The sequence below is a fragment of the Mauremys reevesii genome, linkage group 27 (genome assembly GCF_016161935.1).
Source record: "Mauremys reevesii isolate NIE-2019 linkage group 27, ASM1616193v1, whole genome shotgun sequence".
Taxonomy (NCBI): Eukaryota; Metazoa; Chordata; order Testudines; family Geoemydidae; genus Mauremys; species Mauremys reevesii.
Genome location: NC_052649.1, coordinates 8,529,326 through 8,548,952, shown reverse-complemented (window position 1 = coordinate 8,548,952; position 19,627 = coordinate 8,529,326). Strand labels below are relative to the sequence as shown.

At 53.5% G+C, this 19,627-nt stretch overlaps 1 protein-coding gene across 3 annotated transcripts in view; it reads left to right on the top strand.

Annotated features, from left to right (window-relative positions):
• Window positions 1–19,627, top strand: part of LOC120392110 (signal transducer and activator of transcription 5B) — a 46,715-nt gene that overhangs the window by 9,174 nt on the left and 17,914 nt on the right. Inside the window, exons 1-3 of one of the 3 annotated variants that reach the window (XM_039516596.1) lie at window positions 1,769–2,019; window positions 17,213–17,560; window positions 17,868–18,068. The exons of 1 other annotated variant lie outside the window; for it this stretch is intronic. The gene's annotated coding sequence lies outside the window, so the exon portion shown is untranslated. Of the gene's footprint in view, window positions 1–1,768; window positions 2,020–17,212; window positions 17,561–17,867; window positions 18,069–19,627 lie in introns of those variants that run through there. One more of the 3 variants, XM_039516595.1, reaches the window with a different exon arrangement.

Here is a 19,627-nt window from a genome sequence, read left to right as displayed (position 1 = left end):
CAAATTGCCGCTGAAGTCTGCAGCGGTAGTGGTAGAGCTGCACATCGTAATCGCGGCTTTTCTTTTCTTTTCTTTTCTTTTCTTTTCGCTGCTTGGGGCAGCAAAAACCCTGGAGCCAGCCCTGCCCTCAGGCATACAGCTCCTTGCCTCCAAAGGGCAACACTGACCCTGCTGAACCAGAGCCGCCTGCAGTGCTTCGCCCCAGCCACAGGCTGGTGTCCCCCAGCTTCAGCCTTTCCTCCCCTAAGCCAGGCCTTGATGGTGTCATTGCTGAGACTGGACGTCATCTGGGGATCTGGGAAGCAGCCTGAGCATCGGGAGGGTTATTTGAATGGAGGAATGTCACTGGAAGTGTTAGCCAAAAGGGCTCATTTCCCCCTGGAGCTTACCTAATTACACCAAGGAGGCAGGAGGACAGGAGACAGGCAGACCACCCTTTACACCCTTTATTGCTCGCTGGTGTTTCTCTCGGGCTAGTGCCAGAGAGAAAAGAGACAGAGACACATCAGCCACTGGCCTACTTATAGGTAAAAACCACAAACAAACAACTTGTCTCGTCTTTGTCATTTGGTTGACCCTGACCTATAAACCCTGTGGATAAATAATATATACATATACATATATCATTTTTGAGAGGGACATACAAGAGTACATTTGTTGAGATTCACAAGAAGGATTCAACAAGGGACATGACACACCTTACACTTATTTTTACATGGATGCATACATGCATGCGCAGCTGCATAGCTGCATACACTTGGGGGGAGGAGGGAGCCAAACAAAAAACAAATAACAAATAGATACTTAGGTAGATGACTTAGTGATTGAGTTCTGCTCTCCTTCCACAGTTACAGCTGTTCCACATAACACTTTTGGTTTACTTTTAACTCAGGCCTAATACGGAAAGGCTTCATTAGCACTATGATTTTTCCAACAGAAGGAACCCCAGGTCGACAGAGACCTGAGCTCCCTTCCCCAGTCCCGGCAGTTCAGACCTTTGCTCATGCGGGATGCTCACTGAGCCAGACCCCAGGGAGCCCAGCAGCTTCTATCACCTCATGGGGGTTCGGTTTATAAAACTCCTCAGGGGTGCGGAGAGAGAGAGGGGCTGTCACTGCCAGGGTGAGGAGAGGCTGCTCACTTCGAGGTGGTGCTGCTGGTTAAATGTAAGCCTGGCCCTCCCGATTCTCTTACTGGGGGACTTCTCTGATACCTCGCTCATCACCCTCCTGCTTCCCTGATAGGGTGACCAGACAGCAAATGTGAAAAATCGGGACAGGAGTGGGGGGTAATAGGAGCCTATATAAGTAAAAGACCCAAAAATCGGGACTGTCCCTATAAAATCGGGACATCTGGTCACCCTATTCCCTGAGCTCCGTCTCCGCTGTAACCTGAATGCTTCCCCTGAGCCAGAGGAAGTAGCTGGATCCAGGGGATCCCTTTGCTCGGCTGAGCCAGGCTCTCGGCTCCGGCAGCTGTTTTGTTTTCTGATGTGCCTTTCTGAGGTGGGGAGTGTATTTACAAACCCAGGGGCTTTGTTCCTGCAGCCTGTTCACCCAGGAGCAGCAGGTGTGTTGGAAGGGTCTGAGCCCGCTCTGCCTGCCTGAAATTGACATGCTGGGTACAGGGATAGTTTTAGCCTTGCAGCCTCTGCCCCTTGATAGAAGGTGCTTTGCCATCAGCTGCTTCTCCCTGCAGCGTTGGGAAACGTCAGGGGGAGGCGCGTATGTGTACACAGCTTCCTGGATGATAGGGGTGAGCTGAGCTGCTGATAAAGCGGAATCCGCCCATCTAGCTGCACCAGAGAGGGGACGGGAGTGCTTGTTGCTTGCAAAACAAAATATGGTCGTTGGTGCACATTTCCCCTGCTGCAGACGCTCACGTTCGGCTTAGTCTGAGATCCAGGTTTTACCTTTTAACAGCAGGCTGGATTCCCACCAGGGCTGTACAGCTTCTTGCACTGGAATGTTATAGTCCAGCCATAACATGGTCACGGCTTGTTCTTTATTGAAACAGTTGGTAAGTTTTGCAATCTCTGCTTTTGCTCTGGCTTCTGATCTCCTTGCTGTTGTGACATGGACGTTGTGGTTTGCGACACGGCCGTGTGTGTGATCGGGGGGATTGCTAGGGTTTTGTTAGACACTGTGCGGGCTGCGCGCTCTGAGTGCTCCATGCTCCATTGTTGATGTGAAAGCTGAGTGCGGTGTACACATTCCTGTCTGTCTACTCCCCATGCACAAACGCTGGCTGTTCAGCTTTGCAGGGGGGAAGGGGAAAGGATTCTTCACTGTTGTGTGTCATAACCCCTTGCCCAGGCTGAGGACGGGTGTCCAGTGCTTGCGAGTCTCTCCCATTTGTTGTTGTTTTCTAAAACGCAGCCATGGCATTTCTGGTGTGCGACGCATGTGCTGGGCTTGGCTTCTGCAGCCTGACGGGCCTCTCTCCGGCCTGCTGAGCCCATTAGTCCCTGGGCCTTTTATAAGTGCTTCAAATGGGAGTGCTGCTTTCCCAGGGCAAGGGGCTGTGATGCCACAACCTTCCCTGGTTCACAGGAGTCCTGAGGGGAGAGAGAGCAGGAACTGCACATGTTTCTGGTAGCTCAGATGGCAGTGAGGAGGAGGGGGAGGTTGTTAGATAGTTTAATCTTAGGATTGTCACCATATGGGAGCACGCTCCCCTTCCCCAGGGTCTGTGCTGTGCCTGCCTCCCAAAGGGCAGTGTGGGCCCAGCTCCGCTCCCCCCAACCTCTCTGTCTCCCTTCTGTATGGAGCGAGGAATGAGTTCCCCCTGCCTCCAGCCCACCTCATGCCGGCCAGCTCATCACACCAGTTCTTGCTTTGATCCTCTTGTTTTTCCAGGCTCCTCTGTTAGTCGTATTTCTAATTTTAGTCAAGTCCCTTTTCCAAATCTGCTCTCCAGGGACTTTTGTTATACACACGTCTGCCTTTAACTCCCGTCAGCAGCTGTTGGTTCAGCACAGTTGTTTGGTGTGTTCAGAAACGCTCCGTTTATTTCCCAGCAGGTTTCCAAGGATCCGTTGATTTTCCATTTCCACTGAGCTTCCTTCGTTCTCGGTCCATGGTTCACACTAGCCCACTCTTCCTCCCATTTAATGGGCCTTGTGAACCATTCCTCTTGCTTTGTTTGCCGTGTGGCTTGGCCAGGAGTCACTCACCGGTGGAGAAACACGGACAGGGTAGGGCTATGGAGCGTCGATTTCTGGAGTGCTTCAGAAAGCCAGAGATGTTTGTGGGTGGAGGCTGCAGGCTCTAGGGTGGCCCGGGTGGGTTCAAACTATTCTTGTGGGACGTTCTGGTAACTGAACCTTGGCCCGGGCAATTTCTGTTGTGCAGTTGCTGTTGGGGTGCGAGAGGCTGGGGGAGCCCAGGCTCGTGGGGGAGACATGCAGAAATGAACACGTCACATTTTTCATCAGATGAGAGAAAGCTTCATCAAAGCGCAAACTTGTGAGCATGATGCCAGATCCCAGAAGCTTTACAGACAGAGATGCCTTCACAGCTCCTGGGCCATCCAGTGTGCCAGTTCCCAGCCCCTGGCAGGGCCCCAGGGACATACCAGAGCTGGTGTGGAGTGCAGCCAGCAGTACCGAGAGGGGTGTGTGAAACTGTTCATTGCAATGTATGTCAGCAACAAAGGAGTGAAGTGCGGCTCGCCTTTAACCCGGAGTGGGCTAGGTGTCTGCAGTCAGAGCTGGTTTCCAGGGGTTTATTGGCAAAGGAGGGTCAGCGGGGCTGTGATGGGCAGGTTCAGGCAAGGTGTAGATGTGCTGGTCACTAGTCTGGAGTTGGCACATGGGTGCCCACGTGGCTTGGGGGTGCTGGTCCATTCAGTGCAAAGGGTTCGTCGCTGTTGGCGTTGGCATCCCGGAAGAGGCAGTGCCTGCCCTTGCCTCTGAAGGGTTTAATTGAGAGTGGCCCCAGACTCCTTGCAGACAAGGCCTGGTTGGTTTGAGACATAGGTGTGGCTTTGCAATGCCTCGGGCTTGGCTTAGACCTGGAAAAAAATGAGGTGGCTGCTTCCCATGTCAGACATGGACCCTTCCCCGTCTCCCTTTGTTCCTCCCTCAGCCGGGTCCCCTCTCTCTTTATTCCTCCCCAGATCAGACATGGACCCTTCGCTGTCTCCCCTTTTTGTCTCTAGTTGAAGAAGAAGGCAAACCTAGCTCTGTTTGTCGGGCTGTGCATCTGCGCCATGCAGAGTGGCCCTGCGAAGGCCCAGTTACTGGCAGTGCTATCAGGCTGCATTAGGGTTAGTTGCTGATACGCTGATGTACCCGATTCCCCTCCCCAGGGTGTGGTCAGTGCCACTGTAGGAGCAAGTCACGTTCTTGTGCTAAGGCAAGGGCCGGTTTTGCACTTGCTCTGAGGTGCTGGGAGTACGTCAGGTACGTGGGGACGGCCCGGCTGCTCCACAGACTCCAACGGCCAGTGGGTTTTTATTCATTATTTTGGGGGCGGACTCTCCATAATGCAACCTCTAAAGCTGGGGGCACTTTACACCGAACAGTTTTCCATTGAAAAATGCAGGTTTGTCGAAATCAAAACGTTTTGTGGGAATGTTTCAACATCAATTAAAATGTTGATGGAAAAAGTCCAAATGAAACATTGTGATTTTTATATTAAAGCAGTAATATTAATACAATGTTTATATAATACTCAATCTTAGGAACATATTGCATCGTATTTCATATTTTAATACAATGTAAAAGTCCCAAATCAAAGCAATTGTTCTATTTCGTTTTGCAGGAAATTTTGAGATTTCAGCTTTTTCTTTTCAGTCCAGAATGGTTTTATCCCAAAATGTCAGAATTTCCCCCAGAATAGAAATCCCAGCTCCTGAACCCCCAATCTCAGCCCAGAGGAGAGTCTGTTTTCCTTCCCTCCCCTGTCTGATCTGACCAGGTTTCTAGGTAGCTTCTCTCCCCACGCAGTTGGGGGATCCCGTGGGATGAGGTCGAAGTCTCCTGCAGTGCACTAGGGGCCCAGAAGAGCAGCGAACGTGAAGAAATCCCAGTGGAGCTGGGCTCTGCCCATTTGTATGAGGCCTTTCTCCAGGTCTCTTGATTCATTTCACTGGGCTGCTCGGTTGCTTCTCTGGAGCTTGGTGCTTGCATGCCAGAGCCTGGCTTGCCCACGCCACTGCTCAGTGCCAGAACTCAGCTAGCCCGTGCAGCTGCATGGAGCCTAGTGCCCGGTGCTGGAGAACGGAGGCTATTGCTGCCCCGAGGCCCTGGGAGTCAGGTACCTTTCTCTTAACTGGATATGCACCGGCCATGAATCCGCACTCGAGAGAAACCTCGTTGGTCTGTGTTAAAAGCCCAGCTGCTTTGCTCGTTGGCTGGGGAGGCAGAGCTGCTGTGGCCATGCCAGCAGAGGAGAGCCGAAAAGCCCTGGTTAGGGACCCACAAAGGTTCAGAGAGCAGCATGTGGGCTGGTTCACCCCGTAGCTGGCTGATCGGCACTGTAGCAGCTGTCGCTCTTCAGAGGGCATGGAACGCAGGATCGTTTCACTCCAGACCTTCAGAGTGGGGAAGGGGGCTGCCCTGCCCAGAAACTGGCTGACTGCAGCAAAAAATATTAATGGGCAAACTTAGGTGCTGATAGTCTGAGCCTCTGCGTTGCTTGCCCATCTTGTGTGCCTGTGAAGTGTAGCCTTGTGCAGGAGGTGTTCTGGGAAGTGGATCTGCAGCACAGACCTCTTGCTTTCTGAATGCCAAGATGGCTTTGATCCTGGCTGTGTGGTCAGTACGTCTGTAACAGACAGCTTGGAAAAAGGGAATCCTGCGTAAGGATGGGCTCTGAATAGAGCATCAGATCTCAGGTGTAGCTTCTACTGAAAGGATGGGTGCGGAACAGTAATGTCTTAGGGACGGCGGGGCCGAGTTGGCCTGGGAGCCAGGAGGACTCGGTTGATTACTGGCCCGTTGTGCGATGCTGGGGGAGTTTCTGCACCCCAGTTACCCCATCGGTGGAATTACTAGCCTCCTCTGTGAGGTGCTTGGAGATCCCTGGGTGCAGAGCACGGTCAGGGTTGTGCGGCAGTGTGATCTGGAGAGATGTTGGTGCTGGGGTTATGAGCTGACAGGCTTGCATTGCTGTGTGTTAGCCAGTGTGTGGCAGATGCACATGTGTGGAAACGTGTTGTGTAGCTGATCTCACTTCTGAGCTCCTCCCTAAAAATATTTGATCTAGGGCTGGCAAGTGATTACAAAAATTAATCGTGCTGTTAAACAATAATAGAATACCATTTATTTAAATATTTTTGGATGTTTTCTACATTTTCAAATATATTGATTTAAATTACAAAGAATACAAAGTGCACAGTGCTCACTTTATATTTATTTTTGATTACAAGTACTTGCACTGTAAAAAACAGTAGAAATAGCATATTTCAATTCATCTGATACAAGTACTGTAGTGCAATCTCTTTATCATGAAAGTTGAACTTACAAATGTAGAATTATGTACAAAAAATAACTGCATTCAAAAATAAAACAATGTCAAACTTTAGAGCCTACAAGTCCACTTGGTCCTACTTCAGCCAATCAAGTTTGTTTACATTTGCAGCAGATAATGCTGCCCGCTTCTTGTTTACAACATCACCTGAAAATGAGAACAGGCGTTCACGTGGCACTGTTATAACTGACGTCTCAAGATATTTACTTGCCAGATGCGCTAAAGATTCATATGTCCCTTCATGCTTCAACCATCATTCCAGAGGACATGTGTCCATGCTGATGATGGATTCTGCTCGATAATGATCCAAAACAGTGTGGACTGATGCATGTTCATTTTCATCATCTGAGTCAGATGCCACCAGCAGAAGGTTGATTTTCTTTTTTGGTGGTTCGGGTTCTGTAGTTTCCACATCTAAATGTTGCTCTTTTAAGACTTCTGAAAGCATGCTCCACACCTCGTCCCTCTCAGATTTTGGAAGGCACTTCAGATTCTTAAACCTTGGGTTGAGTGCTGTAGCTATTTTTAGAAATCTCACATTGGTACCTTCTTTGTGCTTTGTCAAATCTGCAGTGACAGTGTTCGTAAATCAAATAACACGTGCTGGGTCATCATCTGATACTGTTATAACATGAAATATATGGCAGAATGCGGGTAAAACAGAGCAGGGTACATACAATTCTCCCCCAAAGAATTCAGTCACAAATGTAATTAATGCACTATTTTTTTAAGAAGCATCATCAGCATGGAAGCATGTCCTCTGGAACGGTGGCCAATGCATGAAGGGGAATACGAATGTTTAGCATATCTGGCACGTAAATACCTTGCAATGCCGGCTACAAAAGTGCCAATGGAACGCCTGTTCTCACTTTCTGGTGACATTGTAAATGAAGCAGGCAGCATTATCTCCCATAAATGTAAACTAACTTGTTTGTCTTAGCGATTGGCTGAACAAGAAGTAAGACTGAGTGGACTTGTAGGCTCTGAAGTTTTGTTTTTGAGTGCAGGTATGTAACAAAAAATCTACATTTGTAAATTGCACTTTCATGATAAAGAGATTACACTACAGTACTTGTCTGAGGTGAATTGAAAAATACTATTTCTTTTGTTTATTATTTTTACAGTGCAAATATTTGTAATAAAAATAATAGAAAGTGAGCACTGTACACTTTGTATTCTGTGTTGTAATAGAAATCAATATATTTAAAAATTTAGAAAAACATTCAAAATACTTAACAAATTTCAATTGGTATTCTGTTGTTTAACAGTGTGGTTAATCACTATTAATTATTTTAATCACAGTTAATTTTTTGAGTTAATCATGTGAGTTAACTGTGATTAATTGACAGCCCTCATTTGATCTCTAACTTCTTAAGGCCCCTGATGGAACGGGGCTGCAGTGTCTGGGAGACGTATTAGCCTAGGCTTCCAGGAGCGGATTTCCTTTGGGAAAAGTCTGTGTCTAGACACCCAGCTTCCGCTGATTTAACTGAAATGGATTACAGCCTGGTTTAGTGAGATGGGTGCAACACCCTAATTCAGGCTCTGACTCTCTTTAATTCAGCTTAAGAGCGCATCTGCTTAAGCTAACTCAGTGTCAGGCACGCTGAAATCAATGTACAAGTGCTCATAAAAGGGGGTTGGTCACACCAGTTTCCACACCGATTCAGTTAAATAGTGCAACAGGACAAGGGTTTCATCTTTATCCCATCACGAGTAGAAACTTTGCTTTAAAATGTGTCTTTGTGAATTGTGTTTCCTAGAGAGTGAAGGAAAAATACAGTTTCTGACGGAGGCTGGAGCATCATGAAAAGATGGGAAATCTCTCCTGAGACGGAGCGCTGTTTGCTTTTAGCGAGGCTAATATTGCTAAGGCTCTAGCGTCACTCGGCCTTATCGATCCTGATGTGTATCGCAGCAGCAGCCAGAGGCCCGCTGGCTGGGTGCTGCACAAACATGTCGTAAGGAGCTGGCACTTCTCAAGGGGGTTTTGGTCACAACAGACATTTTAAAACGAGTGTTTAATAGTCATTCCTCTGTGTCCCTAAAGCATAAGTAGTGACGGGTTGGTGCCTGGATCGGGGTGTCCGTCCGTCCGTCCGTCTGGCTGGCTCTGCTGCTCCCTGCTGGCAAGGATGAGCCCTGCCTTGTGTGTGTAACTTTTTGCAGGTTAAAATGAAACAGGAGTACTTGTGGCACCTTAAAGACTAACAAATTTATTTTAGCATGAGCTTTCGTGAGCTAAAGCTCACTTCTTCGGATGCATAGAATGGAACACACAGACAGGAGATATTTATACATACAGAGAACATGAAAAAAAAGAAGTATGCATACCAACAGGCAGAGTCAATTGAATTGAGATGATGAGCTATTAGCAGGAGGAAAAAAAAAAAAAAAAAAAAAGTGATAATTAAGATGGCCATAGAAGGAGTGAGGGAGAACTTAATATAGGGATATAGATTCAATTGATTATGACCCAACCATTCCCAGTCTTGTTTAAACAACAGTTAATTGTATCTAGTTTGCATTAATGCAAGTTAATTCAAGTCTCTCTTGTCTTCTTTTTTTTTTTTTTTTTTTGTTTTTTTGTTGCAAATTGCCTGTCACAAGGTTAAGTGAAAGGTTGGGTTGAAGTTGTTTTTGAATTTTATGTTTTGATTCCTGATGTGAGATTGTGTGTTTTTTTATTTCGTAGAGAGATGTTGTTTTTTGACTGTCCGGCATGGCAGAGGGGCATTGGGCAGATGATGGCATATATATCACGATGTGATGCATATCACGTTGGTATGTGTGTGTGTGATGTGTGTCTGATGTGTCTGTGATGTGATGGGTGTGATGGATATGTGGGTCAGCTGAATGGGGGCTTGGCTTGAGCTGGGTTCGGGTTCCTGAGTTAGGTGTTATGTTGTGTTGTTTGGGTTGCATTTGTGAGGCTTGGCTGGGAGTTGGGAGGCTCTAGGTTTGAGGACTGGGGAGTCTCCCCAAGTGAGGTGAAGATCTTAGAGATCTTTGATGATCTTTTGATGATACGCTGGAGATTTTTGATGAGGGTTTGAGGATACGGGAGTTGGGGGCTGGTTGTGTTGTTTTTTGTTTTAGGCCTGTAGTCTTTTTTCTGGGTGGGGGCTCTGGGCTGTCAATCTGTTTTTTCACTTCAGCAGGTGGGTTTTTTTTTTCAGGATGGTAGTAGATTAGGGTGTAGAATGAGATCTTGATCTTGTAGGTGTTTAATGTCTTGTATATCTTGGAGCTTGGTGTGTATCAATGGATGGTGGTGCTGTGGTGGGATGGGGTGTGGTGTGTAAAGCTGTAATAAGTGGAGGCATGTGGTGTAAGTATAGCGGCCAGTGGGTTTCCGGTATAAGTATAATAGCATGTGTGGAGTATTAGGACAGTAGTAGGGATGTGGAGATGGAGGTTGTGTGTGGGATGGAAGGATGGTTGATGTGGTGGGGTTTGGAAATTTCTCTCGGCTTTTTCAGATGAGTGACTGATAAAACTGCCTAGTGCTAGCTGTCCTGTAGGCAGGAATCCTGAAAACTCCCTGCGCCTCTGCTGGTGCCCCTCAATCCTGACCCACAGCCCCCCACTGCTCTTCTAGGCCTGGGTCGCTCCCCTCCTGCTCTGACCTCACTCCTGACGGGCAGTGCCCCGGCTGTTCTAGCCTGGGCCCCAGTCGTGGGTCTGTCGATGGACCTCGGTCCTGTCCTCCCCAGCTGGCTCTCGAGTGGGCTGCCAGTCACGGCTGTTCCTGGATGTGGACAGTGTCCCTGAAATACTTCAATTGCGCTTTCCTGCTCCCCCGGTGAGCCCCCGTTTTCCCCTTCAGGCTAGGACTCCAGAAGGGAAGAGAGAGGGCGCTTGCTGTATAGCCCAGCCCCCTGCCAATCAGTGTGAATGCAGGTCCTGGCCGCTCACCCCACTTCCCGTGGCAGAGGTGTGGCCTGGTTGTGAAAGGTGAAGGCAGCCCTTGCTGGCTCCTTCCTCATCCGTGACACCAGGATTCCCTGGCCTTGTGCAGCCTGGGGGTGCCTGTGACCGTGCTGCAGTGTTCCCAGGGAGCAGGGGGCGCGTGCTGCTGCTGGCGAGATGAGCTGGCGTTTGCTATCCGTCTCCCCAGCCCCATTGCTGTGTCCTTCGGTTACACTCCATGCTGCGGCTCTCAAACGCCCCTTAGCCAAGCCGAGGCGCTGAGAATCCCTCGACTCCCGTTGGTGCCCCTGGGCATCGAGGGCGCTCGGCACCTCCCCAGACCCAACCTCGAGTGACTCCATGTCCCTTGTGCGGGTCACAAGAAGGACAAGGATTTTGGGAGCCTGACCCTGTTGTGCCTCCTCCCTGTGGGAAAAGGCTGGGCTGCTGACCCCTGCCACAGCAGCATGGACCGTCACCCAGCCTGTGCCAGCAGCCGTGGCATTGTTTGGAGAGAGGGAGGGGATGAGATGAATGTACAAGAGGGAGGATGGGGGAGAAGCCGGTGGATGGTGTTTCCACGTGCATTGGACCCAAAGGAAGGAGTTTGTAAATGTCAAGATACAGCCCCCACCCTGCCTGGCTGGTGTGGATTGCAGTCACTGAGGCCCCTGCATAGCGCCAGGGTGGCACCAGCAGGGCATTGGCGAGGAGGTGAATGCGCCAGCTGCTGTGATCAGCAGCCTGGGACGTCCGAGTCCGTCCCACTCAAGGCGAGGGAGGCTGGCCAAGATGCAGGGTCCTGCTGCTGCCCCTGAAAATGGCGCAAGGAGCTGACTTGAACGACTCAGCCGGAGAACGGCACCAGCTTTTTCCCACCTTGTTCTAGGCAGCCTCAGCCGGCCGGGCTCCAGGCTGGCCTGTGGCTCAGACTCGTGACTTAGCCTGTGTCCAAGCCACTGGCGCCAGCCACAAGGGACCACGTTCTCAGGACCCCCTCCCTCCCCACGAGTGTGCACAGAAAATGGCCTGAGATGCTGAAAGCTACTGGGGCCCCCTAGGGCCATCTGGGCCTAGTTTGGCAGCTAAGTGGATTTGTCCTATTGTAGGTGCTTGCCTGAGCGTAGTGGATCCAATGAAATTGTGTCTCCAGGCCCATTCCCCGCTCAACCATGCGTAATCCTTCGCTCCCTTCGCCCAGCCCAGCCCGCCTATGCCCACGCTGTGGCTGGAGACAGATCAGCAGCCCTGCCTAGGCACCAGCTCATGGCTGGCCTGCCAGAGGATGTTGAAGGGCTGGCAGCCAGTTTGCTCTGGCAGGGCCTTGCCCAGATCTGGCAGGGCACAGGCTACCAAGCCCTGGGAGCTGCCTCCCCTAGAAATGAATCAGACGTGGTGTCACGGAGTGGGGGGAGTCAGGGCCCTGCACCCCCCACTTCCTGCGATTCACCGGGACTCTCAGCCAGCCAGTAACACAGAAGGTTTGTTAGACGACAGGAACACAGTCCCAAGCAGGGCTTGTAGGTACAACCAGGGCCCCTCAGTCAAGTCCTTCTGGGGGGGGGGTGTTAGGGAGCTGAGATCTTAGCTTTGGGGTTCCCTGCGTTTCACCACCCAGCCCAAAACTGAAAGCAAAGCCCCCTCTAGCCGTCTCTCTCCCCCTTCCCCCAGCTTCGGGCAAAGGTGTCACCTGGCACCTCCCCCCTCCTGGCTTAGGTTTCAAGCTCAGGTAACTCTCCAGTAAAATCATCCCTTGCTCTCCCATTCCCAATGCAGACAGCCCCAGTAAAACTAGCCGACACTCCCAGGTCAATCCGCCCCACTCCCTACTGCGGCACACGTGGCAAAGGCAGAGTTGAGCTGGGAGTCTCTGTGGAGCGTGGGATGCTCAGCAGAGCTCGCGCTCTGCTGGATTCCCTGTCCTGGCTGTGCCCGTCCAGGGTAGAGTCCTGACCCCTTTTGGGGGATCGACTGGGGCAATGGAAGGATTAGCTGGAAGTGGCCAGAAGGTGTCTCTGGAGCCATGGATGCTTTCCTTCACCGTCCAGGCCTGGCATTGTGAGCCACATCCTTCTGGCTGTGCACAAGGTTGGGGGTCCCCTTCGGGGAGCCCTCTGGTCAGCACCGCACGGTGTGTCTGCCGGGGTTCATGCTACCCTGACACTGGCAGCAGGCTGGGAGTCTGTCCCCGGAGTGGCTCTGGGGTGCATCCGGCGGGGAGTGGCAGGCAGCATGTTTTGTACAACAGGGTTACGCTTTGCAGTGGGGCCCTGCCGAGCCTCTGTCGGTATCTGGGAGGGTTTTGTTCAGCCAGTGATTGCATTATGGAGATTGAGGGCAGGCCTGGCTGGGAACCTCTGCTCCAGATTGAGATCTCAATGACATGGCTCATCGTGTAGGGAAAATACCTTGTTTGATCCAGTGTGTCAGGTTAGGAACTGAGAAGAGCGGCTGTCCAGCAGCCTTGGCCTCTGCCACCCCTCGCGCACCCCTTTGAAACGCACCACAGCGCGTCTGCAGCGCAGCCCTTGCCCTGCGCTCCCTGCCCACTCGGGAAAGGTGGGTAGAGCTAATCCTGTAGCCCATGAGCCAGCAAAGGTGGGGAGACGGCTGCAGAGCGCCCAGACCCTGGCCACTGTAAGCGCTTGAAATAATCTCTTGTTTCTAAATGTGTCGCTTTATCTACACTCCTCCGTGCTGGGATGGGCAGCAGCCCTGCTCTGGAGTCTGCTCCTCTATTTCGGTAGGGCTGATGGGGGGCGGGGCGGGGCTCCGGGTTACGGCTTGCTAAGCCCTGCTTGCTTTAGCAGGAGGGCACAGCGTGCAGCGAGGAACCAGCATGGGGCTCTGGGAATAGAATTTGAAAGGGACTGTGCTTTGGGGAGAAGGTGGGGCCTGCACATTAGGTCACGAGCTTTCCATGCTGCCTGCACAGCTGAATCCTCCACCAAGCCGGGGATGTGTTATCCCAGCTGAGCTACTCATTCTAAACGGGCCTGGGCGAAGCCCGGATGAGCGCAGGCCTGCCTGGGGTGCCGGGGAACCCACTGGATCTGCAGCCCCGGAGCGCAGGCCTGCCTGGGGTGCCGGGGAACCCACTGGATCTGCAGCCCCGGAGCGCAGGCCTGCCTGGGGTGCCGGGGAACCCACTGGATCTGCAGCCCCGGAGCGCAGGCCTGCCTGGGGTGCTGGGGAACCCACTGGATCTGCAGCTCAGATCACCCAGGGGCTGCCCCTTGTAACGACACCCAGGCTTGGTCGCCTTCGGGCTCAGGTCTGGTATAGACGCTGGAGCCTTTCCTGCAGGCAGGGTTTAGATGTGGGTCGGGGTTAGTGCCGCCGGTGGCCCAGCCAGAGCGTTGCAGCACAGAACTGGGGGGCGTCCAGGTGCCGATTCCGCTGCGTGTCCTAGCCCGACGAAGTGCAAAGGAGCAGCTCCCGTGGGAGGCCAGGCAGGGCTGGCTGCACTCAGGCCAGCAGAGCCCGGGTTCCTGGGCCCCTTACTGCAGGGGGGACGCTTCGGTTTAACCCTCGATTGTCCCAGTGTGCTAGCCGCTGCCTTGCTCTACTGCAGTGGAGGGAAGAGGGGGAAATAGTGCAGGCCTCAGCCCTTCCCTGGCTGCAAGGAGAGGCACCGGGGCACTGGGCTTGCTGGGCCCCTCGGGAGAGGGGAAGTGGCTGGATGGGATGGAGCTGGCTGAGCCGAGGCGGCGCCCGCCTCTGAGTTCCTGCCCTGGGGAGTCCCGTCTGGGCAGGGAAAGCCCCTGGGCTGGGCTGTGGCAGAGCCTGTACACTGGTGGGTCCCTGCTTTGTGCCTCGCTGGCTCCAGCTGGTCAAGCCCCTGTTTCCCCCCCGGGGCGAGAGGAATTGGGCCGTGTGGCCACGGGGGCCATTATTAAAGTGCCTCCAAGGCCTGTCTAATCCGTGTCTGGGTTTATCCACCAGGGGGGCGCTGGCATTAATAGCAGAGATTAGGCTTCCCCGGGGCTTGCTAAGCTGCCCAGTCGCGTCCTCCCGCTCAGATTACTGTCTGCAGAGCTGCTCTTGCACGGGGGCTCTAGGCACGGCCATGATAGCCCCTGCCCCCACAGGCGAGCCCCCGGCAGCTCTGCTCCCTTGGGAGGGCTGCGAGTTGTTATCCTCAGCCAGGAATGAGATTCCGCGCTGCGTTCCTTCTCCTGGAAAGGCCTAGTGCTGGGGTGATGGGCAGCATCGCTTCTGGGGGGGCCATTCCTTGGGCCCTGGCACCCAGTGCCCAAGGGAGCTGAGTGCTGCCGCTGCACTGCTCTTGGCAGGCAGGGAAAGGGCGGGGGGAGCCTGGGTCCCAGCCCCGTGGAGCTTTCAGAGCCCAGCGCAGTTGGGGAATAATCCTGCAGCGCCTCCTGCTGCCAGGCAGCAGCTCTGCATTTGGCCTGGGGCCTGGGCCGGGCCTTCTGCATACAGCTGCTGGGCTGGGTGCTTGGCCTGCGGAGAGCCCAGCCTTCCCCCTGCTCCCTCCCCTAAACTGCTGCCCTGAAACGCCTGTGCCAGGGGGTTGGGGCAGCCCCCTAGGGCACTGCTCAGGGCCACCCAAAGGGGTGAACCCAGTGCCTGCCCGTGTGGGTGTGCAGGCTCCCTGGCAGTGCAGCCAGCGCAGCACACGGGCAGGGTGTGGGCTGGGCAGGGCGGACTGGCATGGGTGCCCTGGGGCTCTGCCGTTTTGTGGACTCCCCGCTCCCTGTGGCTCTGCAAAGCACCAGTGAAAGCGACCCTGCAGAGCGGCTCTCAGCCTGGGACTGAGAATCCTGCTGCCCAAGGACCCTGGCTGCTTGGGCCCGATCCCTGCCTCTCTGGTGTACGTCCAAGCGGGGCAATTCTTGAGAGAGGCGCCAGAGTAAACTGGACAAGGGAGGAAGTCGGGCCCTGGTTGTGCAGCGCTCGAGTCTGCTCCGGCTCCAGCTAGGCCCTCCCTTCCGCAATTCCCAAACACGCCCTGCTCCAGAGTGAGGGCTGGCAGTTCTTTCCGGCATATCTGGCTCCCCATAGGACCTGGCAAGTTCAACTCCATCTCCTGCATTTCCTGTCCCCTGGTAGCCAAGTTTCAGTGCCCCTGAGGTTAGGTCTGGCTTGGGGTCTCCAGCTGCTTAGTGCCAGCGTTCCAGCAGGCAGCGTGCGGTGCCTGGGGAGGTGAAGGGAACAGCTCCTGGCTCTGACCTGCAAAGGGGGCTCTGGGTGCAGACAGCCCTCGCCAGGTCCCTCTCTGCAGTGGAGCAGCGATGGAGCCGGGCGGTGCGTGGCTCCGGGGGGAAGCTGGTGTGACCAGTGTGTTGAGCTGCGTGTGTTGTTCCTGTGGGGCCGGAACGATGGTGCATGTGGAGCCTCCTTCCTTGAGCCCAGGTTGCCAAGAGAATTGGTGCGGAGAGCTGGGAAGAGCCGCGGATCCCAGGCACTCCCTGGGTTGGGCTCTGCAGTGTTCTCTCTGAAACACTCCCTGATCTTCTCTCCGCGAAAGTGTAACTGCCGTCCACTTGGGGCAGCCTCCCTGGGCTTTGCGGCGGGTTCCTGCAGCTCTGCATTCCACATGCTCTGGGATACCTTTCAAACTCTGAGCCGGGCAGGAAAGCTGCGCTGTGAGTGTGTTTGTACTGCGACACCTCGGCAGGCTCAGCCTCTGCTGAGCGGGGGGCTGCCTCGGGGAATGGGCGCCTGGATGGATTGACAAAGCTTGGGGGTATTTCTGCAGAGAGCTTAGAAAATACACACAGTCACTGTGCTTGCTGCAGCAACCGGAGGATAGCCTGGCCTCAGAGTAGCACGTTTGAATCCTGCCCTGGGATGAATGCATTTTTTGTCCTTATGCCATGGAAAAGCATGTGCTCTAATGGACTGAGTGCCAGGCTGGGACCCAGGACTTGTGGGTTCTGTTCTCAGCTCTACTGGCAAGCTCCCTGTGTGCCCTTGGGCATGTCTCCATCCCTCTCTTTGTGCCCCATTTTCCCACATGGAGTAGTTTAGACAGCCTGGTGGTTACGGCAGACGGGGCCACTGTGGAGCTGCTGGGACGGGCAGTTTGGAGGGAAACGCTGGTGCAGACGAGGCTACAAAGTACCCAGATGCCACCTGCGGGAAATCTCTCATTCGCTGAATGGCTGTTTTCATTCAACTTCAGGTTTTGTTTGTGAGGAGGTTTCTCGGGGTGGCCAACTCCTGCGATTGTATCACACGTCTTGCAATACTTGGTGTTTTTCTCAAAGCCCCAGCTCCTGGAGTCACGTGATTCCACAAGACTCTGCCCTTTCAGTCCTTTGTTGTGATTGTACATTTCTAGCCCTCGTGGTTGCAGAGAGAAGCCTGAAAACCTTCGAGTGGGACCCAATGGCAAAGCAAAGGACTACAGCATTGATTTGTGGATTTTTGAACTAATCTCAGTATTTTGGCCTGACTCCTGCTTTCCAAGTACATGACACTGGCAAATCTGATCACTGCCTCCTGCATTCCAGAGGGAATGAACAGAACAGGGAATCATCAAGTGATCCATCCCCTGCCGCCCATTCCCAGCTTCTGGCGAACAGAGGCTAGGACACCATCCCTGCCCAGCCTGGCCAATAGCCATTGTTAGACCTGTCCTCCATGAATTTATCTAGTTCTTTATTGAACCCTGTTATAGTCTTGGCTTTCACAACATCCTCTGGCACGGAGTTCCACAGACTGACTGCGCTGTGTGAAAAAATACGTCCTTTTGTTTGTTTTAAACCTGCTGCCTGTTCATTTCATTGGGTGACCCCTAGTTCTTGTGTTATGAGAAGGACTAAATAACACTTCCTTATTTCCTTTCTCCGCACCAGTCATGCTGGCCCTGCAGAGGGTGAAAAATTGCCCCATCAGAAGCTCTTTGCGAGGATTCACAGCTTATTCTCCTCTTCTTTCTCCCGCCATTTGGATTCTCTCCACGGGTTTTTCTGAGGGCTCGTCTACATGGGGTGTTATTCCGCAAGAGCTAGTCCTGATTAACTAGGATTACGCTAATTTGGAATAACAGCCACCACGCATGGAGCTAATCAGGAACAGCTGAACTACGTTTACTGCACACCCTGCCTGACTCCAGATGGACTTTCATGTGCAGACCAGTCCCGAGTGAGATGTCCGTGTTTGGGCAGCGTCGTTATGTGCCGGCAAAGAATGTAAAGGTCCAGGTTGGTTCAGGATCTCGCCTCTGAACTTTCAATTCATACGTGGCTCTTCAGAAATTTCAGGCAGGGAGCCAGTCCCCTCTCCGGCGTGTATCTGCTCCTGTGTGTTTCTGGCCAATACACTATTGGGGAGGACAAGTGTAGGTCGAGTGTGAGCTCTGAGATCCAGCCAATCTTTATTCCACTGCTTGGTCCCTGAGTGGCGGGTGGCAGAGTAGGACATGGGGTTACATATCGCCAATGTGATTACTGTGTGACTAGATCTGGAGCCTGAACTATTGTGTTTTCATGGCAACTTTCATCCTGAAAGATCCCCAAGCACATCGCGGAGTGTACGGAGTGACCGGTCTCTGAGATGCAGCCGGCTCAGGGGCAGAGCCCAGCAGCATTTTAACAGCACCATGCAAGAGTGTCGAGACCGGAAGCGAGGATCTTGGGTGCAGTGATAGTGGGAAGTAGAACACGGATGATGGGAGTTGGAAGGGCACCCGAGTTAACAGTGAAACGTATGGTGAGTACTCAGAACGTGGCTTTCCCACCTCCAGCGTCTCTCCCTGTCCGCTCCTCTAGGTGCCACGTTTGCATCGCAAGTGACTGAGAGGAGAGCGCCTCCTGCTGGAGCATTCATGTGGCAGCACCAGGTTTCTCTTGGGCTCTATCCACCCACTCTGCTGCGCTGATGACCCCGCCCAAGTGTCGAGCCCATGGGGGCACGTGCAGAGCTGCTGGCTCTCGACCGTTGGGTTTCAAAGGCTTTGCCTGTAGCTGGGCCCTGCACCTTCGCTCTCAAGAGGAAATATTTTATTTCCACAACTGATACTGTCTCTCTTCTGTGAGTGCGGAGCAGGCCTTGACGTTCCCTTCTCTCGCTCGCCTGGCACAGATCGTTCCACTGTGGGCTGTCGGGGAGCGCGGGCTGGCCTGCGCGGAGCAGCTGGTTCTTTGTCTCCAGCTGCAGCGAAAGACTGGCAGGGTGAACGCTGTGCTCTTTTGCAAGAGAAGAACAAAAACCTGTTGATGCACCGAACCTTTAGAGCAGCCTGTCTCTCCAACACAGCTGGTGCCAGCTCCGCCTGAAACAAACGCACTGGAAACCACAGGCAGACGTGAAGCGACCCAACCACACAGTCGGTTCCAAAGCGAAGGGCTTGCAGGCAGCATGGAGGAGAGGCGAGGAGTTCACATCTCCATCTCCCCTGCCTGCGATGTCCCTGGGCCTGGCGGGTTTCGCCAGCTCTTCTGGCGAGTTTCCTAAAGCTCCAGCCTCTGGAATCCTGAGATTGTGTGAGAATCTGTCTGAAGGGAAAGGGAGTTTGTAGCCTGGTGGTTGCAGAGAAAAGCTTGGGCCATGGCGCCTGATGGCTTTATCCACAGAAGGCAAGGAAAAGAACCCAAGCTCTGTGTAGGGCCTGCCTTGAGATTTGTGAATGCTTGGGTTGGCCATGCTGCTTAGAGAGCAGTCGCCTGGCCAGTGGGCTCTGGGCTCTCATCCCTCCTATCCCATGGGCCCTGCCCCTTTATGGGCTGGAGGGGCCCCTGCTGAGCTCCTGAGGCACCGGTGGCGAGCCCGGTCTCCCAGAACTTCGCTCCAGCTGCTGCTACCAAAGCATGCCTAGCCCGTCGGCCCCGGCTGTCCCACTGGACGGCACAGAGGCTGCTGGGACCGGGCTAGTGGCTGAATGCTACCAAAGCATGCCTAGCCTGTCGGCCCCGGCTGTCCCACTGCCCGGCACCGGTTCCCAGAACTTCGCTCCAGCTGCTGCTACCAAAGCATGCCTAGCCCGTCGGCCCCGGCTGTCCCACTGGCCGGCACCGGTTCCCAGAACTTCGCTCCAGCTGCTGCTTCCAAAGCATGCCTAGCCCGTCGACGCCGGCTGTCCCACTGGGCGGCACAGAGGCTGCTGGGACCGGGCTAGTGGCTGAATGGTACCAAGAAGCGAGTGCACAAATGATATTCAAATGGAGGCGAAGGCGCAGCAGCCAGCGCCTGCTCGCAGGCTCAGCCTGCCAGCTGCTGGGTAAACTCTGGGGCTGCTTCCTTGCCTGACCCTGTGCTAAGAGCAGTGAGCT